Source organism: Anser anser (assembly GCF_964211835.1).
Source record: "Anser anser genome assembly, chromosome: 2".
In the NCBI taxonomy this organism is placed as follows: Eukaryota; Metazoa; Chordata; class Aves; order Anseriformes; family Anatidae; genus Anser; species Anser anser.
This window is the reverse complement of record NC_139721.1, coordinates 119,128,727-119,155,260: the sequence shown is the minus strand read 5'-3', so window position 1 is coordinate 119,155,260 and position 26,534 is coordinate 119,128,727. Positions and strand designations below refer to the sequence as shown.

General features: G+C 41.2%; 1 protein-coding gene and 1 long non-coding RNA gene across 2 annotated transcripts in view; both read left to right on the top strand.

Moving 5' to 3' along the window:
- CMTM8 (CKLF like MARVEL transmembrane domain containing 8) overlaps positions 1-26,534 on the top strand; it is a 35,910-nt gene that overhangs the window by 1,312 nt on the left and 8,064 nt on the right. The window lies entirely within an intron of this gene.
- Positions 140-26,534, top strand: LOC310893780. The gene is made up of 3 exons (XR_014579281.1): positions 140-5,743; positions 6,736-7,994; positions 9,665-26,534. It is a non-coding gene; the product is annotated as an uncharacterized lncRNA (long non-coding RNA).

Genomic DNA, 26,534 nt, shown 5'->3' with positions numbered 1-26,534 from the left:
CTGCTGTGCGGACAAGTAGTGGTGAGCGCGTGAAGGCAGCGTCTGCAGCCAGCTGGAAACTCGTCTGACGGCATCGCTGGGAATGCTGGCAGTCATTAATACGTAGTTCATTGTAGGTAGGTTTCAGCTGTTAAATAGAGGGGATGCTTTGCTGTCAAGGTTGTGGTGGGTCTGTGAATAAAGAAGTATTAATTTTCAAAAGAAAAGCTACTTTCTTTTCAATTCTTTTCCAGTTACTAATTACAACAAAATTCTGAACCTGTCTCATGTTTTATCTGAAGAGTGATCCAGACTGTAAATTACGGGAGAGGTGCCCAAGGCTTTTCCCAGCCCCTGTTGGAATACCATGCGTTCGATCTGTCTACAAACACTATGTCAGCTGCGCTTACGTTGAGCTACATGGCCATGAGTCATAGACAGGCTCTTGTTGACTATTCCTTGGAAGAGTGCTTTCCAGTCTGGGTTGACAAGCGAGGATATTTGTGTAGCTTTCCTTTCCAAACAGAGCGATGCTGGTTTCTAAAGGGTTTTGTTTCCTATCAGCCATTCCTGACTTGCAGAACAATTGTAAGATGATTCTTCAGCCACCATTTTGAGTGCTTGAGTCCCTCAAATATTGACTCTTAGGGCCGATTTTGGTCTAAATTTCAAAAGTACCTCAGGGAAAACATTTTTACCAGCTTCAGGAAGAACCACAAAGCTACCTGACTACTTAGGCTAGTGCAGAGTTGTGTCTCCACTGCCAACTTCCTCTTACGTACTTGTATTAACCAACAGCGTGAAGACATGCCGTCCCTGGCCAACAGAGCCAAGAGAAGTCTCTAAAGTAGCTGAACTTATCCTGGTTTCTAAAGAAGTATTCGAGAGAATGGAAGGCAATTTTAATGTAAAGTTAAAAGCAATAAGGCAGGCCCTATGGAAGTAGAGTATTGCTAGGTATCATCTTTGAGGAAATACTGTTGGTTCTTATTTTAACCACTTGACTTAACCCAGCTTAATTTAAAGCAGGTGGAGTAGATGTTTTGTGAAATTAAAGGAAAATAAAAAAAAATTAATGAGTACTTTTAGATGGAATTAACTTCGGATGAAATAAAACCAGTTATTAAATCAAATAAATGACTTTATGTATGTATATATTGGGCAGTAGATTTTGGTCAAACCTTTTCCACTAGTTCTGCATGTTTTCTCTTTTATGAGAGAAACTGTGCTTTAGCAGAGCATGACTAGCTTTCCACAAGATCTGGATTTCAAAACTGGCACTGAATCAGCCAGTTCCTGCCTGTTATGATCATCCTATTCATCCAAAAGTTATGGTTTGCCTGCACAGATTGGCTGTGCAGGGTATTTCTGACCCTCAGTACTGATCCCCCTCAGCGGTCAGCACGGTCCTTCTGCTAAGAAGTTGCAAACCTGTAAATGGGACGGACTTGTATTCATGTCTGTGTTTCAGTCTCAGGAGCTGACAGCCTGATACAGCGTTTTCAGTCTGTGCACCAAGCTCTGAGCTGCATCAGCTGTGGTAAATGCAACCTGTGCTTCCTCTTCGCTGCTCTGGAGACACCTGCTAGATGCACAGGGAAGAGGACTGCTTTTAGCAATATATTTTATCCCTGCAGCTACTCATCAGCCAGACCAGACTTTCGTTAGGATGCTATGTTAAAGCTAAGCCAGGGGCTTGGAGCACCAGTGCTAAATGTTCGAGGAGTTAACGCTGTGGGGCTGCGTGTTTGATTGCTGCTGCTGTCAGCCAGCGGCGTGCGTGCTGCGAGGGGAGTGCGGCTTGCGGCTCCTGGCTCTGAACTGCAGCGCTCTTCTTTGTGTAGGCAAAGGGCAAATCTCTGCTATTCTTCAGCCAAAGAGAATGGAAAAGCATGAAGTTACCACAATCAAATCTTCCAGTCCGTTAAATGGAGGATCTTGATCAGGTTTTGCCCCTTCTTCCCCGATTTGGGTGCTGTGAAGATGAATCGGCTGCTGTGTGCGTTTCCAGACGGGCTGGTAACCAGACACAGTAAATTCAGATTTACCCTCTCCTACAAAGAGGTTCTTCGCTGTGCTGCAAAACGCTGATCTGCCATTGATCCAATCTGCTGGTCCCAATTTGTTCAAAATGAGTTAGCTTTATGAAGACAGGCTTTACGATGGATGAGGTATTATCTGTCTTTATGTAGCCGCTTTAAAGCCAGCATAAATCTGGGGTGAAGCTGACCGTGGAAACAGAGCAGTAACAGAGTTGTGTACCCAAGCCTGGTTCAGCTGAACATTGTAACACCGTTTGGTCTGGCCCTGCACACATCCAGCTTGGGTGAACACAGAACTGCAGCTTAAAGTGTGCGCTGTAAATCACCTGGTGATGACAGATTGCCTTTGCCATTTACATCTGCCTCCGCAACCAGAGGGCACGCAAGGCTTTCCTCTCCACTAGGGAAAGAGCTGGGGTCAGCTTATTTCACTGCAAAGAGCAATAGAAAATGCCACAGGGTTTCTAAGAAAGGCCTTTGGGAACAGGCATAAAGCACAGCTTTGGTGTGTGGAAGCTTATCCACATTAGTTTTGCGCAGAAACTATGATGCTTGTTGGACAGGGCAATGGCCTCTGACTGAGGAAACTTGGATTCACTGGCCTCAATTGGCCAGGTGACTCCTGACAGGTGAATGAATCTCTCTGTATCGCTGTAATTTCTCTGAATGACTTTCCTGTTTGTGGAATATGGATACAAATCCTTGTAAGGCACACTGAGATCTCTTGGTGAAAGGCAGAATGTGAGACGTAAGGAATGGTACATAAAGTCTCTAATTCAGATGTCGATCGCCTGAGTTAGCACTGCAGTAAAAATACATCCTGTAGAAGGTAATGGATGCTTATTCCCCTAGTGTAACCCCCCCAAAAGGGGGATTTATATTTTCAAAGGAAGCAAATACAGCAATTTCCAGAGATGTCTTTTGAGCATTTCTTTCTGTACAATGATGGCCCAGAAAGACCATATATTTGTCTTCCTGGGAATTTTATGGCTAAGATAAATGGTGGCTAGCGATACCTCCTCAGCGCTTTAAATCAGCTTCTCAAGTCAAGCATTATGGATCACTTTGCAGAAGTGGAGAGTTTTGTGGTTGCTATGGATGTAGTTATAAAAATATTTACTTTCTAGTACAGTGACATTGATTCCTTCAGACTCTTGCTTCACGCCAGTGTGTTGCTAGATACGGTGTCTCTCTTAAGCTTGCCCTGGTAATTTTAAGGCTTGTGATGGCTATTTGTCCACGGCGAAAACAAATATTACAGAGCTGGAAATGGTTTGGAAGGTTGTTATGCCACAGCTGCAAGTGAAAGCTTGTGGTGGTGTAATTTTGAGTAAATTGTAATTGCAGTCGCGATTCTTTATCCTATTCCATACAATATTATTTGAGTGAAATGCCCAGAAAAAAAATATGTGCTTGAAACAGAAGCCTGATAGGAGGTTATTTACATTATTGGCACCACCTAAAATGGTGGTTCAAACTTACACTTCTGGACAATAAAAATAATTTTGATTACTGTTTCTTCATTCTTCAAATGAACCCTTGAAGGTTTAATTCAGGAAAGAAATCGTGTTTAACTTAATTATTCCAGCAGAGCGGTGAGCCTCAGAGTATTAAATAGACATTGAAAGTCAAGTTAGACTTAAAATACTGAGGTTACCAAAAACAGAACAACTGGTAATTTCCAAATGTTTGTTCAAAACATTGTTTTTCTCCCTCAGTAAAAGCCTAAGAGATGCATTGAAACCTTTGTAAGATTTTCAGGTTTTGAACTGTTAGCAATAAAATTATATAAATGTTAGGAAAAACAATACAGGGGGAGCACGTACTGGGAAAAGCCTAAAAGACAAAAATTGTGCTTATTTTTTAAAGCTCTCCTTGCCTGTAGCTTTTTCTCTGACTGCAGTTCAGTTCTCTGTTTGGACACCGAGCTCTTGCACCTCCAGTTCTAGGACAGCCCGCGGAAACACAGAGGGAGTGTCATAAAGCCCCTTTCCTCAGCCGAGTAGCAGCAAGACTTTGTCCTCTGTCTGGAACAGTAGAGATTTATTTATTTATTTTCCTTTTTGTAATGCAATTGATACTGCAATCAAAGCATGTCTGCTTGCAGGAAGGTAACAACACTGAGGCACCTTCTGATGTGTCGAACAAGTGCTTTGCTTAGAAGAGTCACACATAAGCGTGGTCTGAAAATGATTCACTTTGAATTACAGAGTGTTAAAGCTACTTCTAGTCATCTATCACTTCATCCACTAGCTTCATCTTTCTGCACATGAAGAAGAAAACACACAGTATAAAGCCCAGGCTCTCTCCTTCGCTCTTGATCAGATCCAACTCTCACTGATGTCAGTTCTCCCTTTTTTTGGGTGCCGTCATTCCACCGCTAACCCGTGCCGTCCTTGGTGTAGTGGATACACACATCTGTGTGATTTCCAGCTTTCTCAAGGATCGTATCATTCTTTCAAATTCTGTTTCCTAAAGCTCTTTTGTTTCCTGGATGAGGTCAGGGTGTTTCCTTGGGAGGAGAGAAGTGCTTGGGTGACGCACAAGAACACAGAAGCTTTGGAAATGGTGTGGGATGTACTCCAAGCGCAGACAGAAGCAGTATTGGGACTAACGTGGTACGAGGGTGAAAATGCCTCTGAAATTTGCTGATATTTGACAAAAGGTCAAAAATGCAAACTATTCTCAATACCTCAAGGTTAAGGTGAACTATGTATGAAATGTCATTATCTCTTCATGAGAAGAACACTCTAAGACGTACTTAAGCATCGATGTTATTCTAGGGTAGATAGTAATTACAAATCAGCTCTTTCTCCCTCACCCCTGCTAAACTCTAGAAGAGAATCTTTCTCTGCAAAAATTCTTATGTAACCCAAAGCTAGTTTTGAATAATTTTTGGCCTTCAGTAGCCTCTGTCTGTGTTGGTGAAGAGAAATGTGCAGTCTTCCCACCATTTCTGATGGAATAGGTACGGCTTCCTGGTTGCTTAGCTTTAGCATGATGTTGTGGCTGGGTGCATCAGTTGAGGGGTGAGTGAAGACAGTGGGCAGTGGTATTGTCAGACGCAGCAAATGATGGAGATTCCTGGTGCTGCTTTTTTTCCTGAAATGAATACAAAAACTGTACTTGTCTGTGTCTCTCTTTTCTCTGTATGTGGGTTGTTTTCCCCTTCGTGTCACATTCTGTTTTCCCTGTTCTGCACTGGGACTCCTGCCTTCTCCTCAGAATGATTTATTTCATGCTGGTAAGACCTCAAGTGAGAGGATCCTAAAGAAGTGTATGCCTATCAAAAAAACTGTTTTCCCTGCCGTGCATGATGAAGAGGTGCATTTGCTGGCAGTGTAATACACATGCAAGCAGAGGAAGGAAGACAAAAAGGTTAATGGGCTGTGAGTCACACAGGGCTCTTGCAAAACCATAAATGGCCCCCAGGTTTCTAACTCCTGGTCTTAGCCATTAACAAAGTGCTTCTTCCACAGCAGCAGCAGATGCTTTTCACTCCTTGCCCTAGGATGGGGGAAGCACTCCTGCCTGCCTGCCGAGGCTGCTCTGTCCTGCATCCCACACTGACCGCGCAGCAACAGGCAGGGTTAAAGCACTGGTGGCACAAGGATTCTTCTTAAATATTCAGTTCTCAAAACCAAAGAGAAATTCTCACAGGGACTCTGAGCCCTTGCAAGTGGAAAAACATAGCAGGAATTATGATGCGCTCCCCTTGCTTGGTGAGTGCCTTCTCATTCAGCTTCTTCTCTTCTGGGAATAACGGTGCCATAAATTCAGTTTCTAATGGCCCTGCATATATATGTATGATGGTCTTTCTTTAGTTTCATTTTTTTCTTTTGGGTAAAGTACATATAGTAACAGAGACATATTTCTGCACTCGTTCCCATTTCTATTCCGGAAAAGCAGTAGAAAGAGTGCCTGCAGAAAGAGCACCAAGCCCTCTTTTGTAGGGCTGAATTGCAAATAAATTTTAGCATCTGTCAGAGCTTTGGCAAGGTGGTTTTGTTGAACAGTGGTCAGAGCCAATTCCTCTGGAAGGGGCTACACTGATTCACCTGCTTCTGGAAGGAGTGGACAGGGTGTAGGACTGGTAAAACTGCAGAGAAGGAGGGCCCGAGTAATGGAAGAACCAAATGGGAGCTGGGTCTGGTCAAAGGAGGGTTCGGTGCTAGCCTTACACTGGTGAAATGAAAGAGCTGGGGGCTCGGTTCCTCGTGCACTAATACTGGATCCAGGCTTCACCAGATCGCTTCACTACACAGGCTTGGATCTGTCCTGGGCACGACTGCACTTTTTTTTTTTTTTTTTCTGAGCACAAGAATGAGCATTTATGTTCTTCATTTTTCCAAGGTATGTGTGTGCAGATGGTGCTGGTGCAACCACAGGTTTGCCGGGATAAAAACCTCCAAGGCAAAACAAAAACAGTTTCATCAAATTGTCGTCATTAGAGGGAGGTTGTACCTGCAGTTTGTTCTGGGCAGCCATGATTTTTTTGATCCAATCTGAGATGAACTAAAATCAGAATTTGTAGAACTGAAGTGGTCTAAGTAAGCGTGGTGATAAGCAGCAATTTGTTGTCACGGTCTTTGGATATATCATAATCTGGTTATAAAGAATAAATCTGTTAAATATCCTACCTGGGGCTGGAGGGAGGCCTTTTGGGGAAAGCAGTCTCTGATCGTCATCTCTGGTAATTGCTGGTTGTGTTTAGCTGATGGCCTGATGTGCACAACTTGAAAGGAATCCTGTCAAGAACCTCTGCTCCGTACCTGAAAACAAGACTGCTTTGTATCATCAGCTTCAAATGGGACTGTTTTGCCCAGGCCTGTGTTTAAATAGATTCAAGGTGATTCTGCACAGGCTCCGTTTATTCAGCCTTGAAATGAGACAGCCACTAACGGGGTCTTTTTTTTTTTTTTGCCTTTATATGTATGTGTAGCAATTACATTAAAGAGTTTCTTTAACATGTATTTTAGCAGCATCGTCTCTTTTCTTCAACAATAGTGCTCTTACCAAGGCTGCAGCTCCTGCAGCAAATAATAGCCGAACAAGGCTGAACAGTTCTGAGAGAAGTATGAGGAACTATGGGAGAAACTTAAAAATGGAGACACGGAGGGTGCTGCAGGCAGGAATTAAACACTGGGGGGCAGGGGAGCAAACAAAAAAAGCCTCCAACAAAAGGCAAACCTCTGCAATGTGTCTTTAAAATGGCACTTCAGCTGATAAAATCAGCCTTGGCTGTCTCCATCCGCAGGGCAGAGCCTGACAAGGATCAGGTGAGGGGAGGGTGACTCTGTGGTTGGGTGCCTGTTTCTACTGGTGTAGCTTGGAAGGCATAAACAAATGCACAATTGTCTTCCGTAGGCTCAGGGCACAGCCATGATGTGTGCTGGGGAGGGTGGCGCTTTTACTTCATCCTCAGCGGGGAAAAACACCCCAAAATGAAGCATCTGCATTGATTTGGTATTAGTTCTATATTCAAAGAGAAAAGATGCTCTCCTGGCTAATAGCTTCCTTGGAAAATCGGACTTTTATCTCCACCGTGTTCCTGTGTGATGCTAAATAAGGCAAGTAAGCCTGGCCTTTCAGCGTGCTCACTTTTCTCCTTGTTTTCTGGGCCCCTGACATTGGGTCTGAGGGGCAAAAGAAATGATTATTTGCAGTTGTAGCCAGGCCAGGAAGAGCTACGTTCTGAAGAGGCAAAATGTAGTGCCATGTTAAGCACTGTGGGTAAAAAAAGCATTTTTCCAGCAAAATTTGGCAAGAAATGGATACTTTTGACCTTTTTTACTCTCTTTAGAATTTGAAGGCTGCTACCCGTTCTGTTGCTGCATGCAGGTGGTGGTATGGAGAAGGGGAAAGTATGTGGCCGTGTCATTACAGACTGTGCCGTGATGTGTATTTACTAGGGATAGAATGAAGATGGATGAAGAACTTTATTTCTTGCAGTGTTGCACACTTAACCGAAAGGTATTTTAACATATGTTTGTGCCTGTCTCTTGCTCGCTCACTCTGCCTCTTTGTCCCTGTCCTAATTTTGTAACTCTGTTAAGCTCTTTTAGTTTTTCTTTCTTCCTTTATTCCTTAAGCCTTCTTGCCGAGCAGCTTTGGGCAACTTGCTGAAGGTTTGCTTCCCAAGGTCTTCATCAGGACAGCCCCTCCCCAGACTTGGCACAGATAACATAAAAGGCACAGCTCCTACCAGAAGAATTTGGCAAAATGGGGTCTTATGACAGGGGGTGTGAGGCAGCTGAAGGAACAGGCTCTGCTCACTGTAAGACATTCATCTTTAATGGCTTTGTACAATTGTAGGTGGACAAAGCTATGATAAAAATGTGGTATTTGAAAACAGTATTGCAAATACAGCGATACAGTGATTTAGGAGGTTATTGGTGAATTATTGTGGCGTGTTTGGTTCTTGCATTGCTGAAGGTGCTTTCTGTTAAGTAAACGAATGCTTTTGGCTGAGTTAACCGTAAATGCTGAAGACACAGGGCAGATTGGACAGACTTGGTTTTCATCAGACCTACTACTATCTTGTGGAAAGATTTTGGACAAGGGCTAACAAGTTCTTCAATACAAGAAATCAGGATACATAGAAAAGCAGGATCTCTGTTAGAATTTCTGTTTTGAAGCCTCGCTGCATGCCTAAGCAATGTTCATTACAGTCACAACAGCTATGTACTGTTGTAGATTGCTAATTGACCTCCAAGATAAAAATATTTCTTCTTCCCTATGGCATCACCAAGATGTAGCACAGTACAAATCAGTACATTATTAGTGTTCTTTTTTTATTATTATTATTTTCTCCAAATGCATAGAAATTTGGCTAATGTCAGAGTCTGGATACCAAATAAAATTCCTACCGGACCAAAAGATAATTGTCACTGAGAAACACTATATTTAGTTTTGGAAAACCACAGTTCTTACTCTTTTGAGTAACTTCTTGCATTCACTTCACTTTAAAAGACAGTGTGCAAGAGGAAAATAATGAGCCACTTGAAGAGATGGGATCTCTTGTGGTGTGACTTCTGTTTGAGTTATGACCTCCATGCAAAGATGCATAAAACTATTTTTAAATGTATGACACAGACCTACACAACTATAGTTGAATGATGAGACTTAAAATGAGTGGAATAATGATAAACAACTTTTCATGTTACTAATCACATCTTCTTCATTCCATTCAGTATATTTGAAGAACTTTCCCTGTTTCTCTTCTCAGCAAAAGTAAGGTTAGGAATGTAGAATAAGGTTTCCAAGCATTTTGTTCACATTTGGGATTTTCTTCTAGACTTTGGCCATCGTGAAACATGACCAGACACTTGTACAAAGAACTTGACATTCTCTTTGTGCAGTAAGAGAGAACCATCTAGCAAATGTTTGCCTGAAGTAAGCAAGTCAAGACAATGTGTTAAAGATGAGATGGCGAGCGTTTTACCAGGTCAAGTTAAAATTAAAAAGAGTACACAGCAATAAATGAGATGGAATTCTCCAAGCTAGGTTACATTCAATTTTCACTTTCTTCCTAAACTGAACAGTGGAATGCAAGCCCCCAGAAGCCCCAGAACTATGCCCAAAGTAATTTTTGCTTCAAAACTGAGTGTTTTCTACTGAACTTTTTTTTTTTTTTTTCCTAGAGTCTCTCTTCAGTTTGGGTCTCATTTAAAACAGAATATTATAGAGAACTGCGTTTTGGAAGAAGACATAACTCTGACTTGTGGTGGCTGTTGTTTCCCTAACAGTTACACAGGCAATGTGCATAAACAAGAAGATGAGCCTGAGAAGAGGTGCACATGGAGTCCAGAGGAGTTGATGGGAATGAAATCAAACTAAGATGTAATGCACACAAAGGGTATTGTTATGAAGAGAAGGTTATAGTGAGTCAGCTCTTGTTACCGTTAAAACCTGCCGTAGATTTCCCGCTGACTTCAGGCATACCGACGTATCTGAGTGTGATATAAAAACAACATGAAAGCCAAGCTACCGAGAAGGTTGTACGCGCTAATCGGCACTCGAATTGTTGGGCTCTTAAGAAACAGCAACTCCTTTCCGATACTCATTTCCTACCCACTTGTTAGCATTTGATGAAGGATCAGCTCTTTTGTTCCTTCCGCTCGGTGCTGAAGAAAAGCATGTACCCAGAAGCTTTCCTGGAGAGTTTGTTGCTTTTGCCAGCACCGTGGATTAGTCTAGTGAAAGAAATCCCCTCCCTTAAGACTTTCCTCTCCAGTACCTCTGTGTGGAGTACTTACTGTCAAGCTAGACTGAGATTAGGAGGAGCCCAACTCTTTACCCTTTTTTCTTTTTGACCTATTGTGATAGAACTGACTTGTGAAAAATTAAAGGCACAGTAAAATTGCTGCAAAGCACTGTCTTGCTGCCACTTTGTTTACCCCTTCCATACCTGCAGTTTCTTTGGCTTGATCTGGTTGATGATAAAAAGGAAAGCTGTGCCGATCATTCCTCAGATGTTCCCTTTTATATCCCAAATGTATAATTTACATGGTGCTTTAAAGCTCCCTATCGTCGTGTACCCCACAATACAAGTGAGCATTTTACTCTGTGATGAAGCATTAGTTATTTTGTTACATCCATCGCTGTAACTTCATGATACTATTAGATCCTAGGCATCAAAGCAGCTCAGCATCACAAAAGGCAATCCGAACGTGTCCCAGTCCAACAAATGAATGTGTCCTATGGCTTTCCTGCCTCATCACTGGATTATCAAGCAACACATGCCTTCTCCCGTATCAAAGGCAAATCGCTGTGCGCGCTGTGTTCTTCCTTTTCCTTTTGCGTGAACTCGCAAAACTCCCAGCTAGTGATGGTTTTAAGTGGCCTAATTACTTTCTGCTCTCTTGGTTTTATTTGCTAAGACGGGTAATATCATGTGGCCTAGGAAGTTATATTATGTGTCTGTGCACAGATCATCATAGTAGACTGAGTTTTCAGTGTGAGGATTTGTGCATTTTGATGTAGGAATAGTTGGTAGATTGAAGAAAGGGATACCTGTAAAACACTATTTTTGTAGTCTTTTTTTTTTCAGTATTCTAAAGAATTTTCACTCTTTGATTTGAATTTTCCTTCTTCGATTTGAAACGAGTATGATGCTTTTGGGGGAAAATGTACTAAATATCTCTGACTGCAGGCAGACTTTCTAAACCAAATGCTTCTGTGTCTCTCTATGGGCTCCAGGCCTTCCCTTCCCCCTCAGTGGGAAAACAGGAACTTCAGAGCGGGAGGTAAATAGCTGAAATACTCAGCAAAGAGTATTTGAACAAAGACTGGTAACACCTCTTTATTCTGTCCGCTCTCTTGGAATTCTAGGGATGAAAATCCTGGCTAGAAAGCTGTGATCACAATCTGGGGCAAGGGAAAGGGGAAAGGTGTGGAAGTTAGCTAAGTAAATATCATTTAGGTGGTTGTATATATTGGGGATGTTATAAACAAAACTACAGGAAAAGGCTTAGATTTTTCAGAAGAGCTGTTTGGGTGGGAACGGAGCCTGCTCCTGGACCAGAGCAAGCCCTGTAACCCCCTCAGCTCCCTGGCTTTTGTTGCACTACGTACAGCTCTCTCCCTTATGCTTGGCATGCAGGCTGCATCACTTGCTGTTACTGAATTGCAGGTCAAATGCAGACAGCTCTCAAAGTCAGTTGCTGCATTTTTGAGTATTGGTACCGCCAGCTGCCTGTCATGTCATGACCACCTCCACTGAACCAGTGCCTGACCCGGTCACAGGTCCTGCTGCCTTAACCCGTGACGAGCTGTGACCTGAGCACAGCAGAGGCGGTTGATGGTAAGCGATTGGAAATTGGGTGCTGCAGGCTGACAAGGTGACTGCCCTCTAGCTGTCTGTCTGCTACACTCCCCTGCTGAAGGTCGGTAGTGTGAAGGTCGATAACCTTGTCCTCTTCCCACAGTTCAGTCTGTGCCTATACATGAAACCGTGCCCTGAGACACAGCCAGGTGGCTGGACCTTCTGACTCAGCTTCTGTAAGGGGTGAGGACCAAGCCAGTAGGATGAGATGAAGAGCAAGCAGTGCTTGTATTTTAGGTTGACGTTCTGAGCTCAGGCTGAGGAGATCTGCCTGTCGTCTTTAGGACAAAATTCCAGTCTGCGCTAGGGAGGTGGGCACCCTTTGCTAGATATATTTGAGAGTTGTGCTGCTCTTCAGGCTAACGACCTGCTTGTCTCCCAGGAGAAAGTGCCATGCCTGTAAAGGAGTTAGAAGGAGAATGTGTGGGGAGTATCTTTCCACTGTGACTTGGAATTGCTCTAAATGCTTCTCTTCCAGGCACGTGAGGCCCACTAATCCGTACTAGCCCCTGTAGTTTGCAGCAGTTCTGAAGTCTGTGAACTGTATTGGAAAATAAGATTTAGAGGCAAAAATGGAGTTGAATATGCATGAAAACCCAAAAGCTGTTAGCTATCTTGTGAGGACAGAGAAGCACAAATGCCTGCAGTGAAAGCAGCAGCCGAGAAGGGCTTGTCCTCTTGATTGTTTCCTGACTTCTTTTTTCATATACTCCAGGAGGCAAATTCAGAAGCTCTGACTCCAGACCGGTAGCTCTGCAATGCAGACAGATGAAAAGGTCTCCGTGCCTTGCTGTTCACTGCAGTGCACAGTTCAGTGTATCGTGATAACCCAAACCAGAGATTTGTTTACCTTGGCTGTGCTGGGCAGCGGAGTGCAGTAGTTCAGGAGCAGCTTTGTGAGCTGCTCTTGCAGGGCAGCAACCTCTGACAGAAGAGCAAAGCAGACATCTGAGGGGCATTAAATCATTTCTGCTCACTTATTTAAACCTGAATAAGCCAGTGTCTTCAGGCCTTGATTTTTTTTTCTTGATTGGAAGCTTGTTTTACTTGAATTAGAAAGCTGACATTTGTAGCCAGTTGTTTTGTTCTTTGTTTACACAAGGCCCATTGAAGCAGTTGGGGAACATTATACCCTGGCTCCCACACAGGCATATATACTTAATTTATGACTTCGGTAGTTTGAATTTCAAGTGTCAGGTATCCCATGGAGCTTTTTACTTTGTTCTCTTACGCTGCATGCACCACTCGAGTATTTATCACAAAAAGCAGGCTGGTTGTGGCAAGTCCTTCAAGCTTGTGGGCTTTTTTCTCCAGAACCTTAAAAATAAAGTTATGGAGCATGATGACAAGTGGTGCTCTAAAAGTATGTCTCATCCACGTCTGTTATTTGTTTGTCCAGCTAGTTTTCTTCTCTTGGCATTAATATTTTCACTTGTGTAAAATCCTTCATCTTAAAATTGCTTTTTCACCCAAAACTACTCTGCAAATATTAATTGTGGAACAGTGGTAACAGCTCTTAAATGAGTCTCTATTGAAAATTCTCTATTAGTGCTGTTGCTGCTTCCTTCAAAGTAAATCCCTTATACTGCTACTATGATAAAGAAAACACACACACAAATATTTAGGTTTCTCTCTTCATCAGTTGTGTCTTGTCAACAACTTTAAACACAGCTTTTAGTACAATCTTTAATATAGTGGTGACAAACGGAGGTTTGAGAAAAGGACGTCTGAAAGCTGACTTCAGATGAATTCAGATTAGAAGTGAAGCTGAGGTTTTCAGCAACGAGAGCAATTGGCATTATGGCAGCTTATGCAGAGACAAGGTGAATCTCATCACGTTCAACATCTACATCAAGATGTCATCTCTTTCCAAAAAGCACGCTGTAGGTTGAAGTCTTTGCACGATTGCCCATGTGGCCAAAAGGGCCCTTTCTGACTGTGAAGTCTGTGTACACAAATGCCTCCAGAAAAGTATATACAAATGTAAGACATTTACAGGCATGCTGTTCTTTGTTGTTGTTACATTAACTGCAAAATGTATTCAAGAAGGAAAACAATCTTGCCAGAAAAGAAAAAAGATTTTCTAATGAATGATGTACTTCTACAAGATGAGAATTGTTCTTTGTAAAATCCTTAATCTCCACCCAAAACGTGCGTAATGGTTCCTGGGGTTGAACTTTTATATATGGGACTAGCTATTGAAGTAGTCAAGAGGTACAATAAGCTTCTAAATAGGCAGACAACAACAGATCTGGATGCAGTCTCATTTTCATATGTCTTCCGCTTGTCAGGCAAGGAGAACTGCTTCAACTTTTGATGATTGGAAGACTTCCTCTCACAGGGAGCAAAAATTTTGTATTGTACAAAACCAATTTCTGTGTGTTCAGCTGGAAATGAAAAGATATTTTCAGGCTAAAAAAAAAAAATAATAGAATGAGCATTTAATGTTTTACTCATCTTTAAATCGAAGTAGAATGCAGCAATAGGCTTTCCTATTAGATATTCTCTTTGTTTTTCCCGTTCTGCCATGTCTAGCTTGATGACTGTGTATTGTAACTGTAGAGCAAAATAAAAGTTATTCCCAAAGAAGTAATGAGTTTTCTATTGTAATGTAGCAGCAGAGATTTTGTGAAACAATACAGTGCGTCCGCTAATTATAGGCATCCCTATTTACATGGCCTAACAGGAAGATGGAAATGTAAAAATAGCAACAAAGAGATGGTGACATTATTAAAAAAGCAGCTGTATACAGCATTGTTCTCTTGAAGCACTTAGACACCATTTAAACAAAGTTCAGTACATAAATAATCAGTCATAATTCATGAGTAACCATGGTTAGGAATTCTCTTTTAAAAATAGTTCACCTTATTAATGTACAAATGATGGCAGAATGACTTTCTTTGTGGATGGGTGTGTTCGACATGTACACATGCTCCAATTCTTAAAAATAACACACAAATCATTGCAGTTTATTGAGAAGCCAGTATTATTCTGCCCCCAGGAACCTGAAATCTTTGGGGGGAAGAAGGGAGAAAGGAAGATAGAGTACTATAAAACTCCTTCCAAAGGAGAATTCTGTATGTAGATAGAAGATATGAGATCAATGTAGAACCTAATGGTAATTCAAACGTCTTTTCATTTATATGAATGTATTAAAACAAAATAGCAAACCCTCCTACCATTAAGTTCATTAAGAAACAATGGTAGTTGTAGTAATAATAATAACAGATATTAATAGCCATGCTGGGGAAAACACATTCAGCCAGACACATAGGACCGTATATCTTTAAAGCTCAGACTTCACTTTTGAGCTTTTCCTGTTTAAATCATAATAAAAAAAAAAGGAGATTTCTGGCAGCTAGAGATTACTGAAGCTAATAGTCTTTGTTTCTCATTTTTCTGTGGAAGAGGTGTCACTTCCCAATAGTAATCAGAGAGAAGCATGTATTCAGTGTATGCAGTAGGTTAAACCTACATGCTCACAGTTTGTATGTGTGCATCATCAAGGAGAAATTATATCCAGAGCACTAGGATTGCACCATGGTCTTTACCTCCAGAAATACATCCTATACTTGATGTGAAAGTTTGCAGCCCTCCTCAGAAAAACTCCCATATCTTTGTGAATCGGTGTTGAAAAGCACTAATTTTGCACAAAAGAAAGGTGGTATGCTGAGTTTGTTCTCCAAAAAACCCTAATCCAAAAACTACACAAACCCTATTCCACAGTTAAAACTGCAGCTGTGCTTCCGAAACCTTTTCTGTCTCAAGTAGAGATAGGAAATTTGGCATCCATAGAAATTGCTTCCCTTGTCCAAATCTCAACTTCAAATCTCAAAATAAGAATTAAAAACAAACAAACCAAAAAACTGCCAGTATTCTGCCAATTTCCCTGTTTGTTTGTTTTAAGTTGCAGCAAAGAAGGAGCGCGAGCCTGTTTTAAGTCCTTCCACCAAGTGCTTGTAATTCCTACTAATAATACCTACTAATATCAGCTCTCAAATCTGCACATAATTTTGTATGGGGATATTTTAAAATTGAAATCAGGCATCATATGGTTTCAGTGATAGCACTCATGAAGAATCCAACTCAATGAATTACTCATGTGTCTCACTCATGAGCCATATGGGCTGTATTTTTGCTACTGTGCTGCCTGTATGGGGCCAGGACTATTTAAATGACCTATTTGTGAATGTTACTTCTCAGAGAAATCAGCTACAACTTTTACCCACCACTCCAAAACACGTTAATATTTGCATGTCAAATACAAGAACATTTAACCTTGTTTTGCCTATTTTGATGATTTATAACAAGGATTTAAAAGAAAAAAAATGAACAAAATATGGAATTTCTTTGCTAGTTTTAAAACTGAAGGTGGTTGTATTGGATCTTCAAGTGTATTTTTTCCTAAAAAGCACGTCTAGAGGCTGCACGAAAGCAACTGTTAGGAAACACAGAGAAATATCTGTCCCATCTAGCGTGTGTTTGTGTGTGACTATTTTGCTTTGTAATTTTGAAGTTCATCCTTAGAAACAGCACTAGGTGAAATTGCCTCAGAGAGTACCTGAAAAAGCAGATCATTTTGTGTTTGGATCTAACATACTCTTACTTTACATGTTCTGTGCCTGCTGCCAAGGAGCAAAGCACAGCAGGAATTCCAGCGGACAATGCCTGGACCCACAACACCGTCATCTGCAGCCCACGGTGTTGGCCGTAGCAGCACCACTTACTTCTCCCAACACTGTCAGGAAGCTGTGGAGGCCGTAAAAGGTGAATTTTAAATCAGCAGCGTTGCTGCACAATAGCAAGGTGTTTCTTGTGGAAATGCGAGGTGGTGGGAGTAACCCCTGCCGTACAGGAAGAGGGAGCAGCAGCTTCCCTTTAATTCACATCTGTCACCACTGTTGGAGAAGAGGCCGGGCGGTCTCCTTGGCTGAGGCCAGGTTTAGAGGTTCACCGCGGTGGTGGAGGTCATTGCCTTCCCCCTGTTTCACCAAGTGCCCTTCTAGAGAACCAAGTAAGTGCTTTTTTTGTGCAGGCTGTCTGCAGCAATGTTTTGCACCACCCCTCTTTATTTTTACGTTAAATTGCACCGCTGATGGAGCAGCTGATAGCAGGAACCAGCGTGTTCCCAGTCAGCCGCGGCAGCTCCGTGTGTTTTCGGACAGAGGCTGATCCCAGGTCTTTCTCCTGACTGACCTGGGAAGGACCCATCGCTCTGTCTTCTGCATAAAATGTACTTTTGTCAGGTAAAAGAACATTATGGGCAAAGGCTAGGGTGTGTCTTCTGCTTAAGGAGATAAAATGATGGCCAGCAAGGGTGTTACAAGTTAATACGTGTAATGCACAGCAAAGTAAACTACCGATATAAATGTCTCTGTGTGTGCAGCTCCTCAGGCAAAACACAAGCATTAAACTCGAATTTACAGGCATCGGTAAACAGTCGGTAAACAGATGTGTGCTCTGAATGCAGCCCACAAAAACCTAAAAGCATTTCATGTGGAAAGTGCCCTGGGACACGGACCAATCTTTATGCTTTGTACACATTTTCATGACCTGTTAATGATCAACCACTGTTCTGCTGAGAAGATAGATTTTATAACGATATCATTCAAGCCTGTTTCTTCGCCATGGCGTGAGCCTATTCCTCACAGCTCTACTTTAGAAACAAGCGGTATATTGATGCGGCGTGCAGTTGATCCATCCTATCCCATTAACACTTTTGCAGCTTCCAGTTCTCAGTTGCCAGGGTCTCCTGCAGGAAGGCGAGGCTGATTAAAGCCATCAGCTAGTCGTGGTGGTTGTAATGGATTGGGTCAGCAGCCTCTTTCGTCCAGTATTCTGCCTCTGTTAGTGACAAATATTGAAAACCTGGGGAGGAGTGTAAGAAGCGGGGCACACAGAGCAAGATCCATCCTTGCTGTAGTTTTATGGCTTCTGGCAAGCTGCACATTTAGGGATTTCTAGAGCTAAAGGCTGCGTGTTGTCTATCATGTATATAGGTCATAGCCATGGGCTGATCTGTCTTCCAGGGCCTGGTATGATATTTTCTAAACCTCTCATATTCCTGGTTTCCTTGACATACTGTAGCAATGTATTCTGTAATTTGGTTATGCATTGTTTGTTTCTTTATTTTATTTTATTCTATTCATTTTATTTTCATTACCACTCACTTCTGCTTGTATTTCAATTTTCCAGCCTGGATGCTTCTCATGTTGTGAAGCCTAATCCAGTCCTTACTCCCTTTTCTATGCCACCCACCATTCTGCAGACTTCCGTCATATCCTCCTTCAGCCTCAAATAGAAAATTGGAGTTATCTTTTTTCAGCCTTAGATTTCTTTTCTTGCAAGAGCCTTTCTCTGCACCTTGCTTAATCCTACTGAATCGTTTTAGAAATGGGAGAGAGGGGTGAGCAGAATATATTCAACGTGTGGGTACACCACTGGTTTATAAAGCACTGGGATGTGTTCAGTTTGGTGGAGTTTTATTATTTTATTCTTTTTGTAACAGTTTCTAATGTTCCATCTTGATGTTTTTGATCACATGGAAAAATTTATAATCCAGTCTTATGTCGTGTATATCTTCTGAATATTCACTATCCTGCCTCCAGTGATTTTTTTCCGTACAAAATTTTCTTAGAAAGTGTAAGAAATGAACTCTTTTGTATTGATTTCACAATTTTGATGGGTGATGGGACACCCTGTGTTTTCCAGAAAACATCTTTGGTTGCTTCGATTGAAGCTTTCTCTTTTTGGTCTGTTACTGGCGTTAGCTCCAGTCTCACACATTCCATGCATGTTTCTCAGGTGAAGCAAGGGCTAAACATTGTAATAGGCTGCTGGGACGGACAGGATGATTTCTTTACTCTCTCCCACCCCTGAGTTATTTTTATAAGCTTTTGATTGCAGTGAGCCGTAGCCCTGGATCTCAGAAGACTCCTCACGTATGAGTTGCGGTGGAGTCAGTGGCATCAGCCGTGGAGGCGAGAGGAGGAATGCCTTTGTGATTTATTCATCTGAGCTGGCGGTAGACTCCTTAAGTCAACACAAAATTGGGGTGTGCTGCTGCCTTTTGCTGAGGTACAATTTTATGCGCAGGCAGCACTGCAGTATTGCACACCCTTTCATATCAGAAAAATAAGTTTGCAACTTGGTGCTCTGTGTGCCAGCCGCTAAGTGCCTCTCTCTCACAGCAATTCCCAGTGAGTCTTTAGAGTTTCTTGGGCACTCTTGTTGGTGGCTCTTCCTCGCAGCGTGAATCCTCTTGCAATGGCAAGCCCATGCCCTTATTTATGCGTCCTGCTGCCAGTTAAGTAGGTCCTCCCTCTGTGGCTGATCTGGCTAATGAGCATCATAGCCTAAGTAAGCATCAGGACTGTCTCTTGTCTTCTGACTCAGGTGTGGGGAGGTCTGGCCTGGTACTGTAGACAAAGGCACTTTTGGGCTCTTTTCTGGGGAATTGAGGTCATTGTGGGAGGACTTCGCTGCTCCTTGGAGCTGTGGGAAAGGCACTGAAGGACTCTGTCAGCTCTTGAAGGACGTGGTCTGAGTTCTCACTGTAAGATAGGCTTCCTCCCTCTTGAATGAAATAATCTGTCAGTGGGTATGAGGTTAAACAATTTCAAGCCTGGGTCAGAAGGTTTTTCTGTGTGGCCTGTAGTGGGATTTGGACTAAACTCCTGAGAAAAAGAGGTCACTCACTCTATATGTAGGGAAGGCATACTGCTGGAGTATGCTTGGACACTTGATGCTTCCAGCACTTTCCTTTCTAATGAAAGCTATTCTAAAAAACATCTCTGTGGGAGATTTCTCCTTTGAAATAATGCTGTGCACTGCCATTATTTCAAGCCCCCATGTTTGGCCTTTCATTAGGGGTGCTTGCTGCCATGGAGCCAAGAGTATGACAGAAAGTTAGCAGACTTGCGAGCAGATTCAATGCTGAGACTGCTTTGAAATAGTTTTAGAAATGTTGAGGCAGTTTTCAGAAATTCTATGAAAGTAAAAGGTGCTGAATTTTGCACGTTTTCATTCCAAATAGAAATGTTGTCAAAGATAGGAGAGACATGAGATCTGTAGCTACCACCTAGTTTGAGACTAAGACTTGTAGAAATCATAAACTCCTTCCTTGGTGTGTCCATTACAACCACTGGCACGTTTCTTTGAGCACTGCGGCTTTCTGTATTTTGTTAGGAGTGCAAAGCCCTGAAAAATCTCAGCAGAAACACAGCAGCCTTTTTCAGTTGGTGTACAACCTGGGAAACCATACAGAATTCAAAGGATTTATTTATTTATGTATTTGTTTTTGCATGCCTGTAGAAGCAGATTTCATTCCTGCAGGACTGCCTCATGAGCAGACAGCCTGGGTGGGTCACAGGTTTTCCTTCATTGAGGAGCCCTCAGCAAAATAAATACTTCCAATATAGTATTATCAGTAACAAGGAGGGTAGTGGTTGGGTGATGTCAAGTTGTTGTAGTGTTTCATGTCCAAAAAGTGTTTGCAACTGGGGAAGAGAAACAGGAGGCTAAGACAACCCATTGCTTAGATGAATACAGAGTATGTTAATTAACGCGGCCCTTGAAATTTCAAAGACGGTTCAGGAAGGATCTTGCATTTCTAGAAAATGTAGCTGAGAGATCTCTTTTGAATTGATTGTCTTTGCATCTTCACTGAGCATTAATAGAAATCCAACTTTAAATTTGAATCCTCCCAAATCTAATACGAATCACCTTTTTTCTGACCGCAACACAAACAAGATCTTTCAGCACTAACCAAAAACAACTGTTGGATCGTATTTTAGTCTGGACTGATATTTCATTTTTCTATTACTTGTAGGTTTTCACCGTATTTTTTCTTAGTCTTTTTTCCTACATGGACATTAAAATATACTTTTCTAAATAGGAGTTTTTTGGTTTGCTTTGCTTTAATAAAACAAATAAATGGTCTTTATTATGAGTCGTTTGTTGATGAGTCTGTGTTTGACTTCATTGCTGTGTGCGTCATGCTCAGTATGGAAGTGAAGCTATCGAAGTTGTTTTGTGGAGATTTTCTAATTCACTATAACTCTCACATAATGTTCTGTATCTATGACTCGACCAAATACTTGGGTACAGATCTCTAATTTTGAGCAACCCTTTCAATCCACGGGGTTTCAGCATTGCACGCAAATCGCCCCTCTGATATTACAGGGGCCTGAGGAGTTATTTCAGTAGGTTGCTCTCTCTCTTCCCCCTCCACCTTTCTCTCCTGACAGGTGATTCTTTTGCGAGGAAATAAAACTCCCACTCTCGCTGATCGTGCTAGAGCTTTTAAAATATTTTTCAGAAAAAGCAATGGCTGTGCTCCCTCTAGTGACAGACGATGAAATTGGTGGATATCTCTTTGTATACTAATAGCATGTATGGGAGCTCAAAAACTCCAATTAAAGAGATTATTTAAATACAGTGCAAACATTTACTCCATTTAGTCTTAGCTGGAAGAAAAAAAAAATATTCTGTATCTGTCAAATGGAGGGCAAATAAATCTTGCTGTTACTACGACTGCCTGTCCTGGTCATGTCTTACAGGAACAGTAGAAAAGGAATGCCATTTTTTCACCTTTTTACTTTTTAAGTATCTATTCCCCCTATCTCCCTTCCTGGATATTTTGGTTCGTGGTATCAGAGCCTACATTTTGGTGTCTGTGAAATTTTTGTGCTCTCCCAGCCCACAGTAGACCCCCTGGGATTTTTTGCAGGCAGAGGACAACCAAGGGAAGAAAAGGATGGAGGCTGAGACATTCACAGGCTGCCTGTGCTGCTGCTGAGGTAGCTCCTGACTTGTGATTTAGCAGTGAAATAAAGATGTGCAATAATTTAGAGTGGTCTCTCTTTCTTCTCGTAGTAAATCTGCTTCCTTTGGAAGGAGATGCAAGATGTCTTGCTGGAGCCTGTCCATGTTTAGGTGCCTGAATACAGGAGACAACTGTTTCTGCAAATGCACAGCTCTTCTAGTCTCCTTCTACCATGATTTCCATCTATGCCAGTAGCAACACTGTATAAATCCTGTAATGCTTATGCATACAGCTAACTGAAATGGTCCTGGGAAGCATCTCTAGGATAAAGAATATGAAAAAGCTTGAAGCAAACATGCCAAATAGTTTTTATTTCATGAAGCTAGATGAGCCTTGGGTTTTATTCCCTGTCAGTTCTGCCACAAAGAGACTTTTTTTCCTTTGAAAGGGATGCATAAACATTTTTAACTGTGTTGCTGAGTTAACTAGTCAGGATGAATGCTGCAGTTTTTGTAATGTTAACGTCATTGGAGAGGAGTCACGGAATATATCACAGGCGTTTTAAATATAGTTTGCAAGTATGGTTTTAGTTCTGCAATTTTCAAGCTACTTCTGAAAGCAAAACTGCATAGACAGATCCAAGCTCAACACCTGCTTTCATACCTGCTCACTTGCACCAGCAAAGCGAGACAAGATCCATCTCATCTACTAGGCAACAAAGCCTTTTTTTTTTAAGTGTCTAAGAAGTCTGATACTTTTGAAGTTCTCAGCATTGCAGAAAAAATATGGCACTTATTTAAGGGTTTGAATATGCAATTAAGCATCTAATTTTAAACTTGCCCGCTCAATAATATTGGACTTTGCTACAAAGTTATTTCCTTTTTATGGTATCTGCCAACTGCTGAAGTATGCATTAGTACCTTTGACGTATTAATGCAGTCTGGTAATGGAGGTACCTGATCAAGTGGCAGCCAAATGATCACAAAATAGATGTCCAAGGTAAAATCATAGACTGCAATAAACAAGGGAAAACTGCCTGCCTTTATGATTTACTAGTGAGTGAAATCCATACCTGACTTGAAGAACTGGACCCAGCAGATGAAGCCCTTATAGTGTGATGAGCCAGCCCCCCCTTCATCAACTACCACATGTATTATTTCTTCTTTCTTCTTGGCGTTTTTTCCTCCCTTTCACAGAGTCATTTTAGACAGCATCATGGTATGTTCCTGTAATTCTAAATAAGAATATTCCGACTTGCTCGTAAGTTCAAATCAAATACTTGGCTATTACCAATACACACGATTAGATTATCTAGCATGATGAGCTACAGGCCTTTCCCAGTTCCTGAGCAGAGTTTTCTCCATCTGAAGTCCTGAAGCAAGTTGTGTACTTCTGTACACATGAATGACTGTGAGCGCTCCCCAGGTATTCAGCTGCTGGTCTTTGTTTTACAGTATAGCATACCTATCACGTACTTGCCATGTCCTGTACTTTAGAAGCTCACTGAGATGGCATTTGAATATAGCCATAGCCCAGTTATTCCCAGCAGGGAAGTTTGTTATCAAGTCAGCAGGAAAAGTGGTGCTCTTGGCTCCAGCAGATGCACCAGTGTCATCCAGTTTGTACTGATCTGTTGAACAGCAAACATAATGCAAGGGGCAGTCAAAATATTAGGAGACAGGCTTTAACACATCCGAAGCTATCTCCGTATTTAACATGCTGAAAAGACAAGCTAATAATGAAAGACTTGTCTAGCTGTCTGTGTTCTTTTGACTCCTTAGGTATTTGGTAGATGCTGTTGGCCAGTGTGAACTTTAAATCAATTTATTGCGTATGTAAACATGCGCAATAAAACCATTTGCCGTATCATTTAACTATACACAGAGTGAATTGTTGACCATGAGCTGCTCTGACCTTTTCAGGTCTAATCAAGAAATTTGAAATATTATTTCAGCTTGTCAGCTCCAGTAATATGCAGTAAGAGTGTCTGGCTCTAACCGAAAATGTCAGACGCACTCTAATATGCAACCCATCAAAGTTACGATGCATATGAACCAAGAACTGGTTAAGAATATAAATCTGAAACATCCATGGTGTGTCTCAGTTGCTTAGATAAATTGTTCTGCCATTTATATGGGCTAGCTAAAAACACGCATTAAAAGCAATTCTTTGGAATACGTGCAAGATATATGGCCATTTATGTATTAAAATGGTCTTCAAAGAGAGATGGTAATAACACGTTAGAATATTACTGAAAAAAAACCAACAGTTAACAGTGAGAATACCAATGCTCTAGTTCATGCCTAGCTAGCTTCACTGTGTGGTTATGTAAGGTTAGTGGTCTCGTGTAACTTCAAAATTTTCCTTCTTAACTGTAATAATTTTCTGCTTGTGAAGTTTTTGCTATTTTCAGAAATAATCCATTATATAAGCTGAGATGTTCTTATCAATCTTATTTGGGTTGAATTTAGTATTAATGTTTTTCATAGTCTTGCACTTTTTATTAAAAAAATCTGGCTATTTTTAAAAGCTCTCTCAAAAAGAACACTGTTGTCAGTAGGTGTTTAATGATGTTTCATTTCTTTGTTTTCTTTGTCTCTTCTCCCAAGTTTCCTTTGATGGTATTGTACTAGACACTTAGATTGAGGATAAATCTGTCTTTGAATTTGCTGAGTCCAATTATTCATTGATATAATCTATGGATGATGAATTTAAATTTAGATTAGTGCGGGTGGACACAACAGAAAGCAACTTTGTATCCTAAGAAAAGGGCATTTTGTGAGCTAAATGGTCTATCAAGATCGTATATTCTGAAAGCAGTTGTTGCACTAAAAATCAAGTTGTTTTTTAATCTAATCGTGTAGTTTGTGCAATTTAAGGCATTATTAACTGAATTGCTACTATTAGTAAAATGCAGTTGGAACTAGAATTAGAGTGAACTATCAGAAGCATTGCTGAGACAGTAACTTTCTATTAAAAGATCAGTGCCTATTTTAAATCTATATAACTATTGAACTATTTGAACCATTTCTGTGAAGCAATGCTGCCCTCCCCTGGTGTGCTGCAAGCATTGGGAATTGTTAGCCCAGCCCAAGCAATTCTAGGACTTCTTATTCAACAGGAATGGCTGAAGTGGTGAAAATGGTGAAAAACTGCTCTTAAAAAGACCATTATTATTTCTATTAAAAGACAAAAATAATTTTTAAAAAAGTGGGGCTTTTTGTGGTGCTTTTTATGTATGCATGGTGCAGATGTGGATGAATGTACAAATAATGCAAGGGAATATCCTATGAATATACAAGACAACAATTTGAGGGCTGAATTTTCTTTGGGTGACAATTTGGAAGAGAAAGCGGAGGCAAAACAAATAGATATCAGCTGCTCAAAGTTAGCAGGACAAATTACAGTAATCTTTGGTTTAACAGGAAAGTTTTGTCTTGTATGTATTGTTTTGAGATTTATCATTAGTGTTTACATGCTAAATTCTGCAATTGCAAAGTAAATGGGATCATGACCAAAAATTTGCATGGGAACAAGATCACCTCTGGTGCAAATAGAGCTGCAGCAGAACTGCCATCTTCTGTCAAGGGCTATTGACTGCAAAGAAGCCCCCATAGACTTAGACAGTCCACCCACAACAGCCTGAAACAACCTGAAAGCTGGGGAAGTAGACCAAGAAATATTACTGTTGAGTGATTTATTGTTATATACTTCTTCAGGCATCTGTTATTAACTACTGGAGACAGGGTATTGGGGTAGAAGGCTCTCCAGTCTGTCCTGCTATGGCTCTTGTCTGTTCAACAAGTGGGTTGCACCACACAAGTAAAGTGCTTTTTAAATATATATATATATAAATACATATATATATTTGAAAGGTATAAAATAGTCCTTTCTTTTTAAAATTAAGATTATATAATTGCTGGAGAACCTGTAAAACAAACAATTTTTCTCCCCTTGGCCTATCTACTTGGCTTCTGTTTTGTTTGTTCCTCATCCCCCGTGATGCACTGGAGATCAGCTAACACTAGAGGAAACTGGGGAGACTCCATTAAAATCCCTGGCTGATGTATTTTGTTCATGACTTGGTTGTGAACAGATTGCCAGATTCAGGATCATGCGGGAGGTGTTTTTTGTTGGATTTTATTTTTTTTTTTCCCCAGACTGGTGGGCTAGGAATTGCTTGAGTGTGGGTTCTTGTCTGCTTCTTATGGTCAGGTCACCTAGGAGATGTTGTGAGAACTGTGGAGAATGGTGATATTCCCAACCTGACCTGCTCTTGTCCGGCAGCACATTACAGTGGTGGCTGTTGATTTTTACTACTCTAAGGTCTATAGTACCTTACAGTATAATAGCATAGTACCTTATAGTATAATTTTACTATTATAAGGTCTTGGGAGTTGATTTGTATCTCTGGTGCCTGACAGTCCACAGAGCATGTGTTTTATGGACCATTTTGACCTGGATCCCAACTACTCATGATTACCCATGATTGTGGCAGGTGGCACCTGGATACCCCAGGGGTACTTCACAGCCTTCTGTTTCTGAAGTGATTTTGCTGACTGCAAAATACTACTATTTACCTTCCTGCATGTAAGCTAGTAGGCTAGTATTCAAACACAATTCACTATGATGTTTTTATAATATTTTTTATATTATCTATAATGAGAGATCTTTTTGAGAGCTAGCTATAAAAACACCACAGCTATGGCTCCATAATAGTGAAAGGTGTTTCTCTTTGTGACATCCTGCCACAGCAAAAACACTTTTATTTGTTCTTTTTTGTTAGATTAGTATTCTGTCAGTATAGCACCCCAGCTCGGCTCGTTAAATGGTTATCTGAATGGCGGTAGCATTGTTATTTGACCTAGAACAAATGTATGAGGTCTAAGACTGTGTAACAGTTTTCTTTCTTCTCCATAAC